Raw genomic sequence first — 16,848 nt, forward strand, 5'->3', positions numbered from 1 at the left:
GACAATGCGCGCTAGGTGGCGCTATACAGTCTCTAAGACACCCTTGGCCAAAGCGCTGTCTCTGAATAGCTATAGCAATAACACACATGCCCACCAAATTTGGTTTATTTTCCTGAATGTATGCGTCAACAACAACACACAATCTGCTAGGTGGCGCTATAGTCCCTAAGCCACACTCTAGGCCAGAGCTCTGTTTCTGACTAGCGACAGTAATAACAAACAAGCTCACCAAATTTGATTCATTTTCGTGAATTTATGTCAACCACAACAGGTAACACACTAGGTGGCGCTATAGAGTCCCTAAGCCACACCCTCGGCCAGAGCTCTGTCTCTGAATAGCTATAACAAAACACATGCCCACCAAATTTGGTTCATTTTTGTGAATGTTTGTGTCAACCACAACAGACAATGTGCTAGGTGGCGCTATAGAGTCCTTAAGCCACACCCTAGTCCAGAGCTCTGTCTCTAACTAGCAAAAACAATAACACACAAGCCCACCAAATTTGGTTAATTTTCGTGAATGTTTGTGTCAACCACAACAGACAATGCGCTAGGTGGCGCTATAGAGTCCTTAAGCCACACCCTAGGCCAAAGCTCTGTCTCTGACTACCGATAGCAATAACACACAAGTCCACCAAATTTGGTTCATTTTCGTGAATGTATGTGTCAACCACAATAGACAACGCACTAGGTGGCGCTATATAGTCCCTATGCCACACCCTAGGCCAAAGCTCTGTCTCTGACTAGCCATAGCAATAACACACAAGTCCACCAAATTTGGTTAATTTTCGTAAATGTTTGTGTCAACCACAACAGATAACGTGCTGCTAGGTGGCGCTATAGAGTCCCAAAGCCACACCTTACGCCAGAGCTCTGTCTCTGACTAGCAGAAGCAATTCCACATGTAGCTGCCAAATTACATCCAATTTACAACCTTTTTTCTGCCTATAACACCAACTTCCTGTTTCTTAATAAAACACCATAATTCAAACCTTCGCCATTTCGATATACTTTTGAAATTCAAAAATCTGGTCGCAATTCCTCTCGGGCAACCCCTCAAGATCATTTTAGTGCTTATATGACATGATTTCGATAAACCGTCTAGGAGAAGTGTTTCAAAATATGTGATGTGCAAAAATCATAATCATAATCATAACACAAATTCTTCTAAGATTTACTATATCGTTAAAATGTAAAAGTTGTTCAGATTAATACAACACATATGCTTACCAAATTTGGTTCATTTTCGTGCATGTATGTGTCAACCACAACAGAAACCGCGCTAGGTGGCGCTATAGAGTCCCTGAGCCACACCCTTTGCCAGAGCTTTGTCTCTGAGTAGCGTTACCAATTCCACATCTAACTGCCGAATTTCAAGAGTTTTAGAGCATGCCAAGTTGGTGAAAAAAGGCCAAACATGACCTGTAAGAGGAAGTCACGGGAATAATAATAATAATCTGAGCAGAAGCAATAGGGCCTTGCACCTACGGTGCAGCCGCTGCTTCAGCGGCCGCACCTCGGTGCTCGGGCCCTAATAATAATAATCTGAGCAAAAACAATAGGGCCTTGCACCTACGGTGCAGCCACTTTCAGTGGCCGCACCTCGGTGCTCGGGCCCTAATTATTTAATAGTGTATTATTGCATTGAGGACTTTTATTTTGAAACAGTTGTTGACAGAGGAAACAGTTTAACAGGTAGTCTTCTGAGAGACTGTATGCTTAAAGCCAGAGAAACTGACAGTTGGTGCCCAGGTGGCCGGCCACCTGGCGTAAGATTCTAATTGCTGCCGTGATGTCATAATGAGCAATGTTAAGTCTATGGGGGAAATTGTAATAGTTTTTAACTAATAGTTTAAAAAGTATAAAAGTTACAAAGTTGAAAAATACAAAGCACCCATGTCCTAAGTAAGACCTACGTAACAAAGTTTGAATGAAGTTTCTACGTTAAACGGTTGAGACTGCATTAAAGGCGTTAGAAGAAGAAGTTTAACTAGAAATGCAATTCCAAGGAATTACCAGTGCATGAAAATGCAAAGAATTGTAGATAATGTAGATATGGCTACTAAGGTGTAGCTAGGGCAAAGATGGTGATTCCATAGTTTAAAGAAAGTTGATAGTGTGAAGGTAGACAGTTTAAAGCTGAAACATCCCAGTTCCAACTTAACTAATGATTGCTATTCATGTTAAAATGTTAACTATGGTAACAATGATAACCAGGTTGATTGGTTAACTTAGCTACTGATTTCTTGCAGTTATGGTAAAAATTTTAACTATGCTAACAGTGCTAACCAGGTTGATTAGCTAACTTAGCTAATGATTTCTAGCAGTTATGCTAAAATGCTAATTATGCTAGCAATGCTAACTATGGTAACAATGCTAACTTTATTAACAATGCTAACCAGGTTGATTAGCTAACTTAGCTGATGATTTCTAGCAGTAATGCTAAAAATGCTAACTATGCTAACAATGCTAAAGTTGCTAACAATGCTAACCAGGTTGATTAGCTAACTTAGTTGATGATTTCTAACAGTTATGCTAAAATGCTAACTATGCTAACAATGTTAACTATGCTAATCATGCTAACTAGCTAACTTGCTAGTGAGGACTTTTATTTTGAAACATTTGTTGCTAGGGTATCCATGGTGGCCACTATCTGGAAACAAGAAGTTACTGCAGTATAATCATGTTGGTTGCTATGGAAACGGTCATAAACACTTAATTTTAATGGTTGCTATGTTGGTTGCTAGGTACATGGAGGTTTCATGTAGTTGACTGGAGGCATAGTGGATGATAACTGACAGTTGGAATGGTTGAACAGTTCAATAGTTGAGTAGTTTCAATGGTTAAATTATTTAATAGTGTATTATTGCAGTGAGGACTTTTATTTTGAAACAGTTGTGGACAGAGGAAACAGTTAACAGGATATGTAGTCTTCAGAGAGACTGTATGCTTAAAGCCAGAGAAACTGACAGTTGGTGCCCAGGTGGCCGGCCACCTGGCGTAAGATTCTAATTGCTGCCGTGATGTCATAATGAGCAATGTTAAGTCTATGGGGGAAATTGTAATAGTTTTTTACTAATAGTTTAAAAAGTTGAAAAGTTACAAAGTTGAAAAATACATTGCCCACATCGCGTAAGTAAGACCTACGCGACATAGTTTGAATGGAGTTTCTACGTGAAGCGGTTGAAGCTGAATTGCGTGCGTTAGAAGAATAACTAGAAATGCAATTCCAAGGAATTACCAGTGCATGAAAATGCAAAAATAGATAGATAATGTAGATATGGTTACTAAGGTGTAGCTAGGGTAAACATGGTGGTTGCATAGTTTACAGAGAGTTGATAGTGTGAAGGTAGACGTTTTAAAGATGAAACGTTCCAGTTCTAACTTCACTAAAGATTTCTATTCATGTTAAAATGTTGATTAGCTAACTTAGCTAATGATTTCTAGCAGTTACGCTAAAAATGCTTATTATGCTAGCAATGCTAACTTTACTAACAATGCTAACCAGGTTGATTAGCTAACTTAACCGATGCTAACAATGCTAAATTTGCTAACAATGCTAACCAGGTTGATTAGCTAACTTAGTTGATGATTTTTTGCAGTTATACTAAAAATGCTAACTATGCTAACAATGCTAACTAGCTAACTTGCTAGTGAGGACTTTTATTTTGAAACATTTGTTGCTAGGGTATCCATGGTGGCCACTATCAGGAAACAAGAAGTTACTGCAGTATAATCATGTTGGTTGCTATGGAAACGGTCATAAACACTTAATTTTAATGGTTGCTATGTTGGTTGCTAGGTACATGGAGGTTTCATGTAGTTGACTGGAGGCATAGTGGATGATAACTGACAGTTGGTATGGTTGAACAGTTCAATAGTTGATTAGTTTCAGTGGTTAAATGATTTAATAATGTATTATTGCAGTGAGGACCTTTATTTTGAAACAGTTGTGGACAGAGGAAGTAGTGAAACAGGATCTGTAGTCTTAATGAGATTGTATGCTTAAAGCCTGAGACAGAAGGTGCCTCTCATATAGCGTTTACGCGTCCTCTCTCGCTCCTCACTGATCTACATAAAGAATGATGGAGCGGCAACAATGGGATAGTCTAGCCCTTCTTCTATCTTTCTTTATGTAGATCATTGAGGATCGAGGAGCGAGGGAGGACATATAAACGCTGCTTGAGAGGGACCCACAGTAAATACTTAAAAAGTTGTATGTAGATAGTCTAATTAATGTTGATAGACAGAATGTTTAATGGATGTTGATAGGCAGATTGTTTAATAGATATTGATTGACAGTTTAATGGGTGGAGGAGTGAATGGTCTGAAGAAGATGAATGGATAGAAGGTTGGATGGAATGTGCCTTATATTCTTGTTAAGAGAGACACTGATACAGCTCTCTGAGAGTAGTTGACACAGGTGTAATCAATTTAACTGGCTAGTCTGAGACAGAGTAAATAATTTAAAAGTTGAATGTAGATAGTCTAATTAATGTTGATAGACAGAGAGTTTTAATGGATGTTGATAGACAGATTGTTTAATAGATGTTGATAGACAGTTTAATGGGTGGATGAGTGAATGGTCTGAAGAAGATGAATGGATAGAATGTTGGATGGAATGTGCCTTATATTCTTGTAGAATGGAGAGACACAGCTCTCTACTGAGAGTAGTGGATACAGATACAGGTGTAATCAATTTAACTGGCTAGTCTTAAGAGAGCCAGCCTGAGACAGAGTAGATTGTTTAAAAGTTGAATGTAGAGCGTCTTATTGATGTTGATAGGCAGACTGTTTAGAATGGGTGGATGAGTGAATGGTTTGAAGAAGATGAATGGATATAAAGTTGGATGGAATTAGGAGAACTTATTTTGATACTGTTGTGCGCAGAGGATACAGGGGAACAGAATATGTAGTCTTCAGAGAGATTGTATTTTTAAAGCCAGAGAAACTGACAGTTGGTGCCCAGGTGGCCGGCCACCTGGCCTAAGATTCTAATTGCTGCCGTGATGTCACAATGAGCAATGTTAAGTCTATGGGGAAATAGCTCAATGTTAAATCTATGGGGAAATCGTTTTTTAATTCATTGTTTAAAAAGTATAAAAGTTACAAAGTTGAAAAATACAAAGCAGACATGGCATGAGCAAGACCTACGCAACAACGTTTGAATGAAGTTTCTACGTTAAACGGTTAAACTGAATTGGCTGCGTTAGAAGAAGAAGTTTAACTAGAAATGCAATTCCAAGGAATTACCAGTGCATGAAAATGCAAAAATAGATAGATAATGTAGATATGGTTACTAAGGTGTAGCTAGGGTAAACATGGTGGTTGCATAGTTTACAGAGAGTTGATAGTGTGAAGGTAGACAGTTTAAAGATGAAACATTCCAGTTCTAACTTAACTAATGATTTCTATTCATGTTAAAATGTTGATTAGCTAACTTAGCTAATGATTTCTAGCAGTTACGCTAAAAATGCTTATTATGCTAGCAATGCTAACTTTACTAACAATGCTAACCAGGTTGATTAGCTAACTTAACCGATGATTTCTAGCAGTTATGCTAAAAATGCTAACTATGTTAACAATGCTAACTATGCTAACTAGCTAACTTGCTAGTGAGGACTTTTATTTTGAAACATTTGTTGCTAGGGTATCCATGGTGGCCACTATCAGGAAACAAGAAGTTACTGCAGTATAATCATGTTGGTTGCTATGGAAACGGTCATAAACGCTTAATTTTAATGGTTGCTATGTTGGTTGCTAGGTACATGGAGGTTTCATGTAGTTGACTGGAGGCATAGTGGATGATAACTGACAGTTGGAATGGTTGAACAGTTCAATAGTTGAGTAGTATCAATGGTTAAATGATTTAATAGTGTATTATTGCAGTGAGGACCTTTATTTTGAAACAGTTGTGGACAGAGGAAGTAGTGAAACAGGATCTGTAGTCTTAATGAGATTGTATGCTTAAAGCCTGAGACAGAAGGTGCCTCTCATAGCGTTTACGCGTCCTCTCTCGCTCCTCACTGATCTACATAAAGAATGATGGAGCGGCAACAATGGGATAGTCTAGCCCTTCTTCTATCTTTCTTTATGTAGATCATTGAGGATCGAGGAGCGAGGGAGGACATATAAACGCTGCTTGAGAGGGACCCACAGTAAATACTTTAAAAGTTGTATGTAGATAGTCTAATTAATGTTGATAGATAGAATGTTTAATGGATGTTGATAGGCAGATTGTTTTATATTGATTGACAGTTTAATGGGTGGATGAGTGAATGGTCTGAAGAAGATGAATGGATAGAAGGTTGGATGGAATGTGCCTTATATTCTTGTTAAGAGAGACACTGATACAGCTCTCTGAGAGTAGTTGACACAGGTGTAATCAATTTAACTGGCTAGTCTTAAGAGAGCCAGAGTACTCTTAAAGCCTGAGACAGAGTAAATAATTTAAAAGTTGAATGTAGATAGTCTAATTAATGTTGATAGACAGAGAGTTTAATGGATGTTGATAGACTGATTGTTTAATAGATGTTGATAGACAGTTTAATGGGTGGATGAGTGAATGGTCTGAAGAAGATGAATGGATAGAATGTTGGATGGAATGTGCCTTATATTCTTGTAGAATGGAGAGACACAGCTCTCTACTGAGAGTAGTGGATACAGATACAGGTGTAATCAATTTAACTGGCTAGTCTTAAGAGAGCCAGCCTGAGACAGAGTAGATTGTTTAAAAGTTCAATGTAGAGCGTCTAATTGATGTTGTTGATAGGCAGACTGTTTAGAATGGGTGGATGAGTGAATGGTTTGAAGAAGATGAATGGATATAAAGTTGGATGGAATTAGGAGGACTTATTTTGATACTGTTGTGCACAGAGGATACAGGGGAACAGAATATGTAGCCTTCAGAGAGGAGCCTGAGAGAAACTGACAGTTGGTGCCCAGGTGGCTGACCAGCTGGGGTAACATTCTAATTGCTGCCGTGATGTCATAATGAGCAATGTTAAGTCTATGGGGGAAATGGTGATAGTTTTTAACTAATAGTTTAAAAAGTATAAAAGTTACAAAGTTGAAAAATACAAAGCACATATGGCATAAGCAAGACCTACGCAACAAAGTTTGAATGAAGTTTCTACGTTAAACGGTTGAAGCTGAATTGCGAGCGTTAGAAGAAGAAGTTTAACTAGAAATGCAATTCCAAGGAATTACCAGTGCATGAAAATGTAGAAATAGATAGATAATGTAGATATGGTTACTAAGGTGTAGCTAGGGTAAACATGGTGGTTGCATAGTTTACAGAGAGTTGATAGTGTGAAGGTAGACTGTTTAAAGATGAGACATTCCAGTTCTAACTTAACTAATGATTTCTAGCAGTTACGCTAAAAATGCTAATTATGCTAGCAATGCTAACTTTACTAACAATGCTAACCAGGTTGATTAGCTAACTTAACCAATGATTTCTAGCAGCAATGCTAAAAATGCTAACTATGCTAACAATGCTAAATTTGCTAACAATGCTAACCAGGTTGATTAGCTAACTTAGTTGATTATTTTTTGCAGTTATGCTAAAAATGCTAACTATGCTAACAATGTTAACTATGCTAACCATGCTAACTAGCTAACTTGCTAGTGAGGACTTTTATTTTGAAACATTTGTTGCTAGGGCATCCATGGTGGCCACTATCAGGAAACAAGAAGTTACTGCAGTATAATCATGTTGGTTGCTATGGAAACGGTCTTAAACGCTTAATTTTAATGGTTGCTATGTTGGTTGCTAGGTACATGGAGGTTTCATGTAGTTGACTGGAGGCATAGTGGATGATAACTGACAGTTGGAATGGTTGAACAGTTCAATAGTTGAGTAGTTTCAATGGTTAAATGATTTAATAGTGTATTATTGCAGTGAGGACTTTTATTTTGAAACAGTTGTGGACAGAGGAAACAGTTAACAGGATATGTAGTCTTCTGAGAGACTGTATGCTTAAAGCCAGAGAAACTGACAGTTGGTGCCCAGGTGGCCGGCCACCTGGCCTAAGATTCTAATTGCTGCCGTGATGTCATAATGAGTAATGTTAAGTCTATGGGGGAAATTGTAATAGTTTTTAACTAATAGTTTAAAAAGTATAAAAGTTACAAAGTTGAAAAATACAAAGCAGGCATGGCATAAGCAAGACCTACGCAACAACGTTTGAATGAAGTTTCTACGTTAAACGGTTGAAGCTGAATTGGCTGCGTTAGAAGAAGAAGTTTAATAATAATAAGAAGACTTGGAATAACAGTATAGTGCATTTTCATGCACTATAATAATAAGAAGCCTAGGAAGAACAGTACAGTGCATTTTCATGCACTGTAACTAGAAATGCAATTCCAAGGAATTATGAAATTTATGAAAATGCAAAAATAGATAGATAATGTAGATATTGTTACTAAGATGTAGCTAGGGTAAACATGGTGGTTGCATAGTTTACAGAGAGTTGATAGTGTGAAGGTAGACAGTAGATGAAACATTCCAGTTCTAACTTAACTAATGATTTATATTCATGTTAAAATGTTGATTAGCTAACTTAGCTAATGATTTCTAGCAGTTATGCTAAAAATGCTAATTATGCTAGCAATGCTAACTTTACTAACAATGCTAACCAGGTTGATTAGCTAACTTATCCGATGATTTCTAGCAGTAATGCTAAAAATGCTAACTATGCTAACAATGCTAAATTTGCTAACAATGCTAACCAGTTTGATTAGCTAACTTAGTTAATGATTTTTTGCAGTTATGCTAAAAATGCTAACTATGCTAACAATGCTAACCATGCTAACTAGCTAACTTGCTAGTGAGGACTTTTATTTTGAAACATTTGTTGCTAGGGTATCCATGGTGGCCACTATCAGGAAACAAGAAGTTACTGCAGTATAATCATGTTGGTTGCTATGGAAATGGTCATAAACACTTAATTTTAATGGTTGCTATGTTGGTTGCTAGGTACATGGAGGTTTCATGTAGTTGACCGGAGGCATAGTGGATGATAAGTGACAGTTGGAATGGTTGAACAGTTCAATAGTTGAGTAGTTTCAATGGTTAAATGATTTAATAGTGTATTATTGCAGTGAGGACTTTTATTTTGAAACAGTTGTGGACAGAGGAAGTAGTGAAACAGGATCTGTAGTCTTAATGAGATTGTATGCTTAAAGTCTTAGACAGAAGGTGCCTCTCATATAGCGTTTACGTGTCTTCTCTCGCTCCTCGATCCTCACTGATCTACATAAAGAATGATGGAGCGGCAACAATGGGATAGTCTAGCCCTTCTTCTATCTTTCTTTATGTAGATCAGTGAGGAGCGAGGAGCGAGGGAGGACATATAAACGCTGCTTGAGAGGCACCCACAGTAAATACTTTGAAAGTTGTATGTAGATAGTCTAATTAATGTTGATAGACAGAATGTTTAATGGATGTTGATAGGCAGATTGTTTAATAGATATTGATTGACAGTTTAATGGGTGGATGAGTGAATGGTCTGAAGAAGATGAATGGATAGAAGGTTGGATGGAATGTGCCTTATATTCTTGTTAAGAGAGACACTGATACAGCTCTGTGAGAGTAGTTGATACAGGTGTAATCAATTTAACTGGCTAGTCTTAAGAGAGCCAGAGAGACAGAGTAAATAATTTAAAAGTTGAATGTAGATAGTCTAATTAATGTTGATAGACAGAGAGTTTAATGGATGTTGATAGGCAGATTGTTTAATAGATGTTGATAGACAGTTTAATGGGTGGATGAGTGAATGGTCTGAAGAAGATGAATGGATAGAAAGTTGGATGGAATGTGCCTTATATTCTTGTAGAGTGGAGAGACACAGCTCTCTACTGAGAGTGGTGGATACAGATACAGGTGTAATCAATTTAACTGGCTAGTCTTAAGATCCAGAGTGTATCCTTAAAGCCTGAGACAGAGTAGATTGTTTAAAAGTTGAATGTAGATCGTCTAATTGATGTTGATAGGCAGACTGTTTAGAATGGGTGGATGAGTGAATGGTTTGAAGAAGATGAATGGATAGAAAGTTGGATGGAATTAGGAAGACTTATGTTGATACAGTTGATACAGGGGAACAGAAAATGTAGTCTCAAGAGAGCCAGTGTGCCTGAGAGAGAGAGAGGAGCTGCTGCACCTGGACTGGCCACCTGGCGTAACATTCTAATTGCTGCCGTGATGTCATAATGAGCAATGTTAAGTCTATGGGGAAATGTTTAATAGTTTTTAATTTACAGTTTAAAATGTATTAAAGTTACAAAGTTTAAAAATATATTGCACAGGTCTCCTTAGTAAGACCTACGTAGCAAAGTTTGAATCAAGTTTCTACGTTAAACGGTTCAAGCTGAATTGCGAGCGTTAGAAGAAAAAGAATAATAATAATAACTAGAAATGCAATTCCAAGGAATTACCAGTGCATGAAAATGCAAAAAAAGATAGATAATGTAGATATGGTTACTAAGGTGAAGCTAGGGTAAACATGGTGGTTGCATAGTTTACAGAGAGTTGATAGTGTGAAGGTAGACAGTTTAAAGCTGAAACATTCCAGTTCTAACTTAACTAATGATTTCTATTCATGTTAAAATGTTGATAAGCTAACTTAGCTAATGATTTCTAGCAGTTGTGTTAAAAATGCTAATTATGCTAGCAATGCTAACTTTACTAACCATGCTAACCAGGTTGATTAGCTAACTTAACCGATGATTTCTAGCAGTAATGCTAAAAATGCTAACTATGCTAAAAATGTTAGCAATGCTAACAATGCTAACCATGCTTGCTAGTGAGGACTTTTATTTTGAAACATTTGTTGCTAGGGTATCCATGGTGCCCACCATCAGGAAACAAGAAGTTACTGCAGTATCATCATGTTGGTTGCTATGGAAATGGTCATAAACACTTAATTTTAATGGTTGCTATGTTGGTTGCTAGGTACATGGAGGTTTCATGTAGTTGACTGGAGGCATAGTGGATGATAACTGACAGTTGGAATGGTTGAACAGTTCAATAGTTGAGTAGTTTCAATGGTTAAATGATTTAATAGTGTATTATTGCAGTGAGGACTTTTATTTTGAAATAGTTGTGGACAGAGGAAACAGTTAACAGGATATGTAGTCTTCTGAGAGACTGTATGCTAAAGCCAGAGAAACTGACAGTTGGTGCCCAGGTGGCCGGCCACCTGGCCTAAGATTCTAATTGCTGCCGTGATGTCATAATGAGCAATGTTAAGTCTATGGGGGAAATTGTAATAGTTTTTAACTAATAGTTTAAAAAGTATAAAAGTTACAAAGTTGATATATACAAAGCCCACATCGCGTAAGTAAGATCTACGTAACACAGTTTGAATGAAGTTTCTACGTTAAACGGTTCAAGCTGAATTGCGTGCGTTAGAAGAAGAATAATAAGAAGATGAAGAAGTTGAAGACTAGGAAGAACAGTACAGTGCATTTTCATGCACTGTAACTAGAAATGCAATTCCAAGGAATTACCAGTGCATGAAAATGCAAAAATAGATAAATAATGTAGATATGGTTACTAAGGTGTAGCTAGGGTAAACATGGTGGTTGCATAGTTTACAGAGAGTTGATAGTGTGAAGGTAGACTGTTTAAATATGAAACATTCCAGTTCTAACTTAACTAATGATTTCTATTCATGTTAAAATGTTGATTAGCTAACTTAACTGATGATTTCTAGCAGTAATGCTAAAAATGCTAACTATGTTAAAAATGCTAAATTTGCTAACAATGCTAACCAGGTTGATTAGCTAACTTAGTTGATGATTTTTTGCAGTTATGCTAAAAATGCTAACTATGCTAACTATGCTAACTAGCTAACTTGCTAGTGAGGACTTTTATTTTGAAACATTTGTTGCTAGGGTATCCATGGTGCCCACTATCAGGAAACAAGAAGTTACTGCAGTATAATCATGTTGGTTGCTATGGAAACGGTCATAAACACTTAATTTGAATGGTTGCTATGTTGGTTGCTAGGTACATGGAGGTTTCATGTAGTTGACTGGAGGCATAGTGGATGATAACTGACAGTTGGAATGGTTGAACAGTTCAATAGTTGAGTAGTTTCAATGGTTAAATGATTAAATAGTGTATTATTGCAGTGAGGACTTTTATTTTGAAACAGTTGTGGACAGAGGAAACAGTTAACAGGATATGTAGTCCTCTGAGAGACTGTATGCTAAAGCCAGAGAAACTGACAGTTGGTGCCCAGGTGGCTGGCCACCTGGCCTAAGATTCTAATTGCTGCCGTGATGTCATAATGAGCAATGTTAAGTCTATGGGGGAAATTGTAATAGTTTTTAACTAATAGTTTAAAAAGTATAAAAGTTACAAAGTTGATATATACAAAGCCCACATCGCGTAAGTAAGATCTACGTAACACAGTTTGAATGAAGTTTCTACGTTAAACGGTTCAAGCTGAATTGCGTGCGTTAGAAGAAGAACTAGAAATGCAATTCCAAGGAATTACCAGTGCATGAAAATGCAAAAATAGATAGATAATGTAGATATGGTTACAAAGGTGTAGCTAGGGTAAACATGGTGGTTGCATAGTTTACAGAGAGTTGATAGTGTGAAGGTAGACAGTTTAAAGCTGAAACATTCCACTTCTAACTTAACTTATGATTTCTATTCCTGTTAAAATGATAACTATGGTAACTATGATAACCAGGTTGATTGTTAACTTAGCTACTGATTTCATGCAGTTATGGTAAAAATGTTAACTATGCTAACTATGCTCACAGTGCTAACCAGGTTGATTAGCTAACTTAGCTAATGATTTCTAGCAGTTATGTTAAAAATGCTAACTATGCTAGCAATGCTAACTATGGTAACAAGGCTAACCAGGTTGTTTAGCTTACTTAACTGATGATTTCTAGCAATAATGCTAAAAATGCTAACAATGCTAAAATTGCTAACAATGCTAACCAGGTTGATTAGCTAACTTAGCTAATCATTTCTAGCAGTTATGCTAAAAATGCTAACTATGCTAACAATGCTAACTATGCTAACCATGGTAACTAGCTAACTTGCTAGTGAGGACTTTTATTTTGAAACATTTGTTGCTAGGGTATCCATGGTGGCCACTATCAGGAAACAAGAAGTTACTGCAGTATAATCATGTTGGTTGCTATGGAAACGGTCATAAACGCTTAATTTCAATGGTTGCTATGTTGGTTGCTAGGTACATGGAGGTTTCATGTAGTTGACTGGAGGCATAGTTGATGATAACTGACAGTTGGAATGGTTGAACAGTTAAATAGTTGAGTAGTTTCAATGGTTAAATGATTTAATAGTGTATTATTGCAGTGAGGACTTTTATTTTGAAACAGTTTTGGACAGAGGAAACAGGATATGTAGTCTTAATGAGATTGTATGCTTAAAGCCTGAGACAGAAGGTGCCTCTCATATAGCGTTTACGCGTCCTCTCTCGCTCCTCACTGATCTACATAAAGAATGATGGAGCGGCAACAATGGGATAGTCTAGCCCTTCTTCTATCTTTCTTTATGTAGATCATTGAGGATCGAGGAGCGAGGGAGGACATATAAACGCTGCTTGAGAGGGACCCACAGTAAATACTTTAAAAGTTGTATGTAGATAGTCTAATTAATGTTGATAGACAGAATGTTTAATGGATGTTGATAGGCAGATTGTTTAATAGATATTGATTGACAGTTTAATGGGTGGATGAGTGAATGGTCTGAAGAAGATGAATGGATAGAAGGTTGGATGGAATGTGCCTTATATTCTTGTTAAGAGAGACACTGATACAGCTATCTGAGAGTAGTTGATACAGGTGTAATCAATTTAACTGGCTAGTCTTAAGAGAGCCACAGTGTACTCTTAAAGCCTGAGACAGAGTAAATAATTTAAAAGTTGAATGTAGATAGTCTAATTAATGTTGATAGACAGAGAGTTTAATGGATGTTGATAGACAGGTTGTTTAATAAATGTTGATAGACAGTTTAATGGGTGGATGAGTGAATGGTCTGAAGAAAATGAATGGATAGAATGTTGGATGGAATGTGCCTTATATTCTTGTAGAATGGAGAGACAGCTCTCTACTGAGAGTAGTGGATACAGATACAGGTGTAATCAATTTAACTGGCTAGTCTTAAGAGAGCCAGCCTGAGACAGAGTAGATTGTTTAAAAGTTGAATGTAGAGCGTCTAATTGATGTTGATAGGCAGACTGTTTAGAATGGGTGGATGAGTGAATGGTTTGAAGAAGATGAATGGATATAAAGTTGGATGGAATTAGGAGGACTTATTTTGATACTGTTGTGCGCAGAGGATACAGGGGAACAGAATATGTAGTCTTCAGAGAGGAGCCTGAGAGAAACTGACAGTTGGTGCCCAGGTGGCTGACCAGCTGGGGTAACATTCTAATTGCTGCCGTGATGTCATAATGAGCAATGTTAAGTCTATGGGGGAAATGGTGATAGTTTTTAACTAATAGTTTAAAAAGTATAAAAGTTACAAAGTTGAAAAATATAAAGCACATATGGCATAAGCAAGACCTACGCAACAAAGTTTGAATGAAGTTTCTACGTTAAACGGTTGAAGCTGAATTGCGAGCGTTAGAAGAAGAAGTTTAATAACTAGAAATGCAATTCCAAGGAATTACCAGTGCATGAAAAGGCAGAAATAGATAGATAATGTAGATATGGTTACTAAGGTGTAGCTAGGGTAAACATGGTGGTTGCATAGTTTACAGAGAGTTGATAGTGTGAAGGTAGACTGTTTAAAGATGAAACATTCCAGTTCTAACTTAGCTAATGATTTCTGTTCATGTTAAAATGTTGATTAGCTAACTTAGCTAATGATTTCTAGCAGTTACGCTAAAAATGCTAATTATGCTAGCAATGCTAACTTTACTAACAATGCTAACCAGGTTGATTAGCTAACTTAACCAATGATTTCTAGCAGCAATCCTAAAAATGCTAACTATGCTAACAATGCTAAATTTGCTAACAATGCTAACCAGGTTGATTAGCTAAGTTAGTTGATGATTTTTTGCAGTTATGCTAAAAATGCTAACTATGCTAACAATGCTAACTATGCTAACCATGCTAACTAGCTAACTTGCTAGTGAGGACTTTTATTTTGAAACATTTGTTGCTAGGGTATCCATGGTGGCCACTATCAGGAAACAAGAAGTTACTGCAGTATAATCATGTTGGTTGCTATGGAAACGGTCATAAACGCTTAATTTTAATGGTTGCTATGTTGGTTGCTAGGTACATGGAGGTTTCATGTAGTTGACTGGAGGCATAGTGGATGATAACTGACAGTTGGAATGGTTGAACAGTTCAATAGTTGAGTAGTTTCAATGGTTAAATGATTTAATAGTGTATTATTGCAGTGAGGACTTTTAATGTGAAACAGTTGTGGACAGAGGAAACAGTTAACAGGATATGTAGTCTTCTGAGAGACTGTATGCTTAAAGCCAGAGAAACTGACAGTTGGTGCCCAGGTGGCCGGCCACCTGGCCTAAGATTCTAATTGCTGCCGTGATGTCATAATGAGCAATGTTAAGTCTATGGGGGAAATTGTAATAGTTTTTAACTAATAGTTTAAAAAGTATAAAAGTTACAAAGTTGAAAAATACAAAGCAGGCATGGCATAAGCAAGACCTACGCAACAACGTTTGAATGAAGTTTCTACGTTAAACGGTTGAAGCTGAATTGGCTGCGTTAGAAGAAGAAGTTTAATAATAAGAAGACTTGGAATAACAGTATAGTGCATTTTCATGCACTATAATAACTAGAGAATGTAATTCCAGGGAAATTACGAGTGCATGAAAATGCAAAAATGTGGTTGCATAGTTTAAAGAAAGCTGATAGTGTGAAGGTAGACAGTTTAAAGCTTAAACATTACAGTTCTAACTGAACTAATGATTTCTAGCAGTTATGCTAAACATGTTAACTATGCTAACAATGCTAACCAGGTTGATTAGATAACTTAGCTAATCATTTCTAACAGTTATGCTAAAAATGCTAACAATGCTAACTATGCTAACAATGCTAACCAGGTTGATTAGCTAACTTAGCTAATCATTTCTAGCAGTTATGCTAAAAATGCTAACAATGCTAACTAGCTAACTTGCTAGTGAGGACTTTTATTTTGAAACATTTGTTGATAGGGTATCTATGGTGGCCACTATCAGGAGTAAAGAAGTTACTGTAGTAAAATCATGTTGGTTGCTATGGAAACAGTCATAAACGCTTAATTTTAATGGTTGCTATGTTGGTTGCTAGGTACATGGAGGTTTCATGTAGTTGACTGGAGGCATAGTTGATGATAACTGACAGTTGGAATGGTTGAACAGTTAAATAGTTGAGTAGTTTCAATGGTTAAATGATTTAATAGTGTATTATTGCAGTGAGGACTTTTATTTTGAAACAGTTGTGGACATAGGAAGTATGAAACAGGATCTGTAGTCTTAATGAGATTGTATGCTTAAAGCCTGAGAGAGAGAGAGCTGCTGCACCTGGACTGGCCACCTGGCATAAGATTCTAATTGCCCTATTATGATGTCATAATGTAATGTTAAGTCTATGGGGAAATTGTAATAGTTTTTATTTAATAGTTCAAAAAGTATAAAAGTTACAAAGTTGAAAAATACATAGCTGAAGTCACTTAAGTAAGACCTACGCAGCGCAGTTTGAATGAAGTTTCTACGTTAAACGGTTGAAGCTGAATTGCACGCACAAAAAGCGTTAGAAGAATAATAATGACCTATAATAAGAATAAATCGGATAACAGTAGAGTGCATTTTCATGCACTCTAATAAGAAGAATAGGAAGAAC

At 36.9% G+C, this 16,848-nt stretch overlaps 1 protein-coding gene and 1 long non-coding RNA gene across 2 annotated transcripts in view; one reads left to right on the plus strand and one right to left on the minus strand.

Annotated features, from left to right (window-relative positions):
• Positions 1 to 16,848, minus strand: part of LOC134064343 (uncharacterized) — a 190,387-nt gene that overhangs the window by 170,168 nt on the left and 3,371 nt on the right. The gene's annotated exons all lie outside the window — the stretch shown is intronic.
• Positions 1 to 16,848, plus strand: part of LOC134064340 (serine/threonine-protein kinase 32C-like) — a 247,095-nt gene that overhangs the window by 137,055 nt on the left and 93,192 nt on the right. The window lies entirely within an intron of this gene.

The sequence above is a fragment of the Sardina pilchardus genome, chromosome 18 (assembly GCF_963854185.1).
Source record: "Sardina pilchardus chromosome 18, fSarPil1.1, whole genome shotgun sequence".
Classification (NCBI taxonomy): domain Eukaryota; kingdom Metazoa; phylum Chordata; class Actinopteri; order Clupeiformes; family Clupeidae; genus Sardina; species Sardina pilchardus.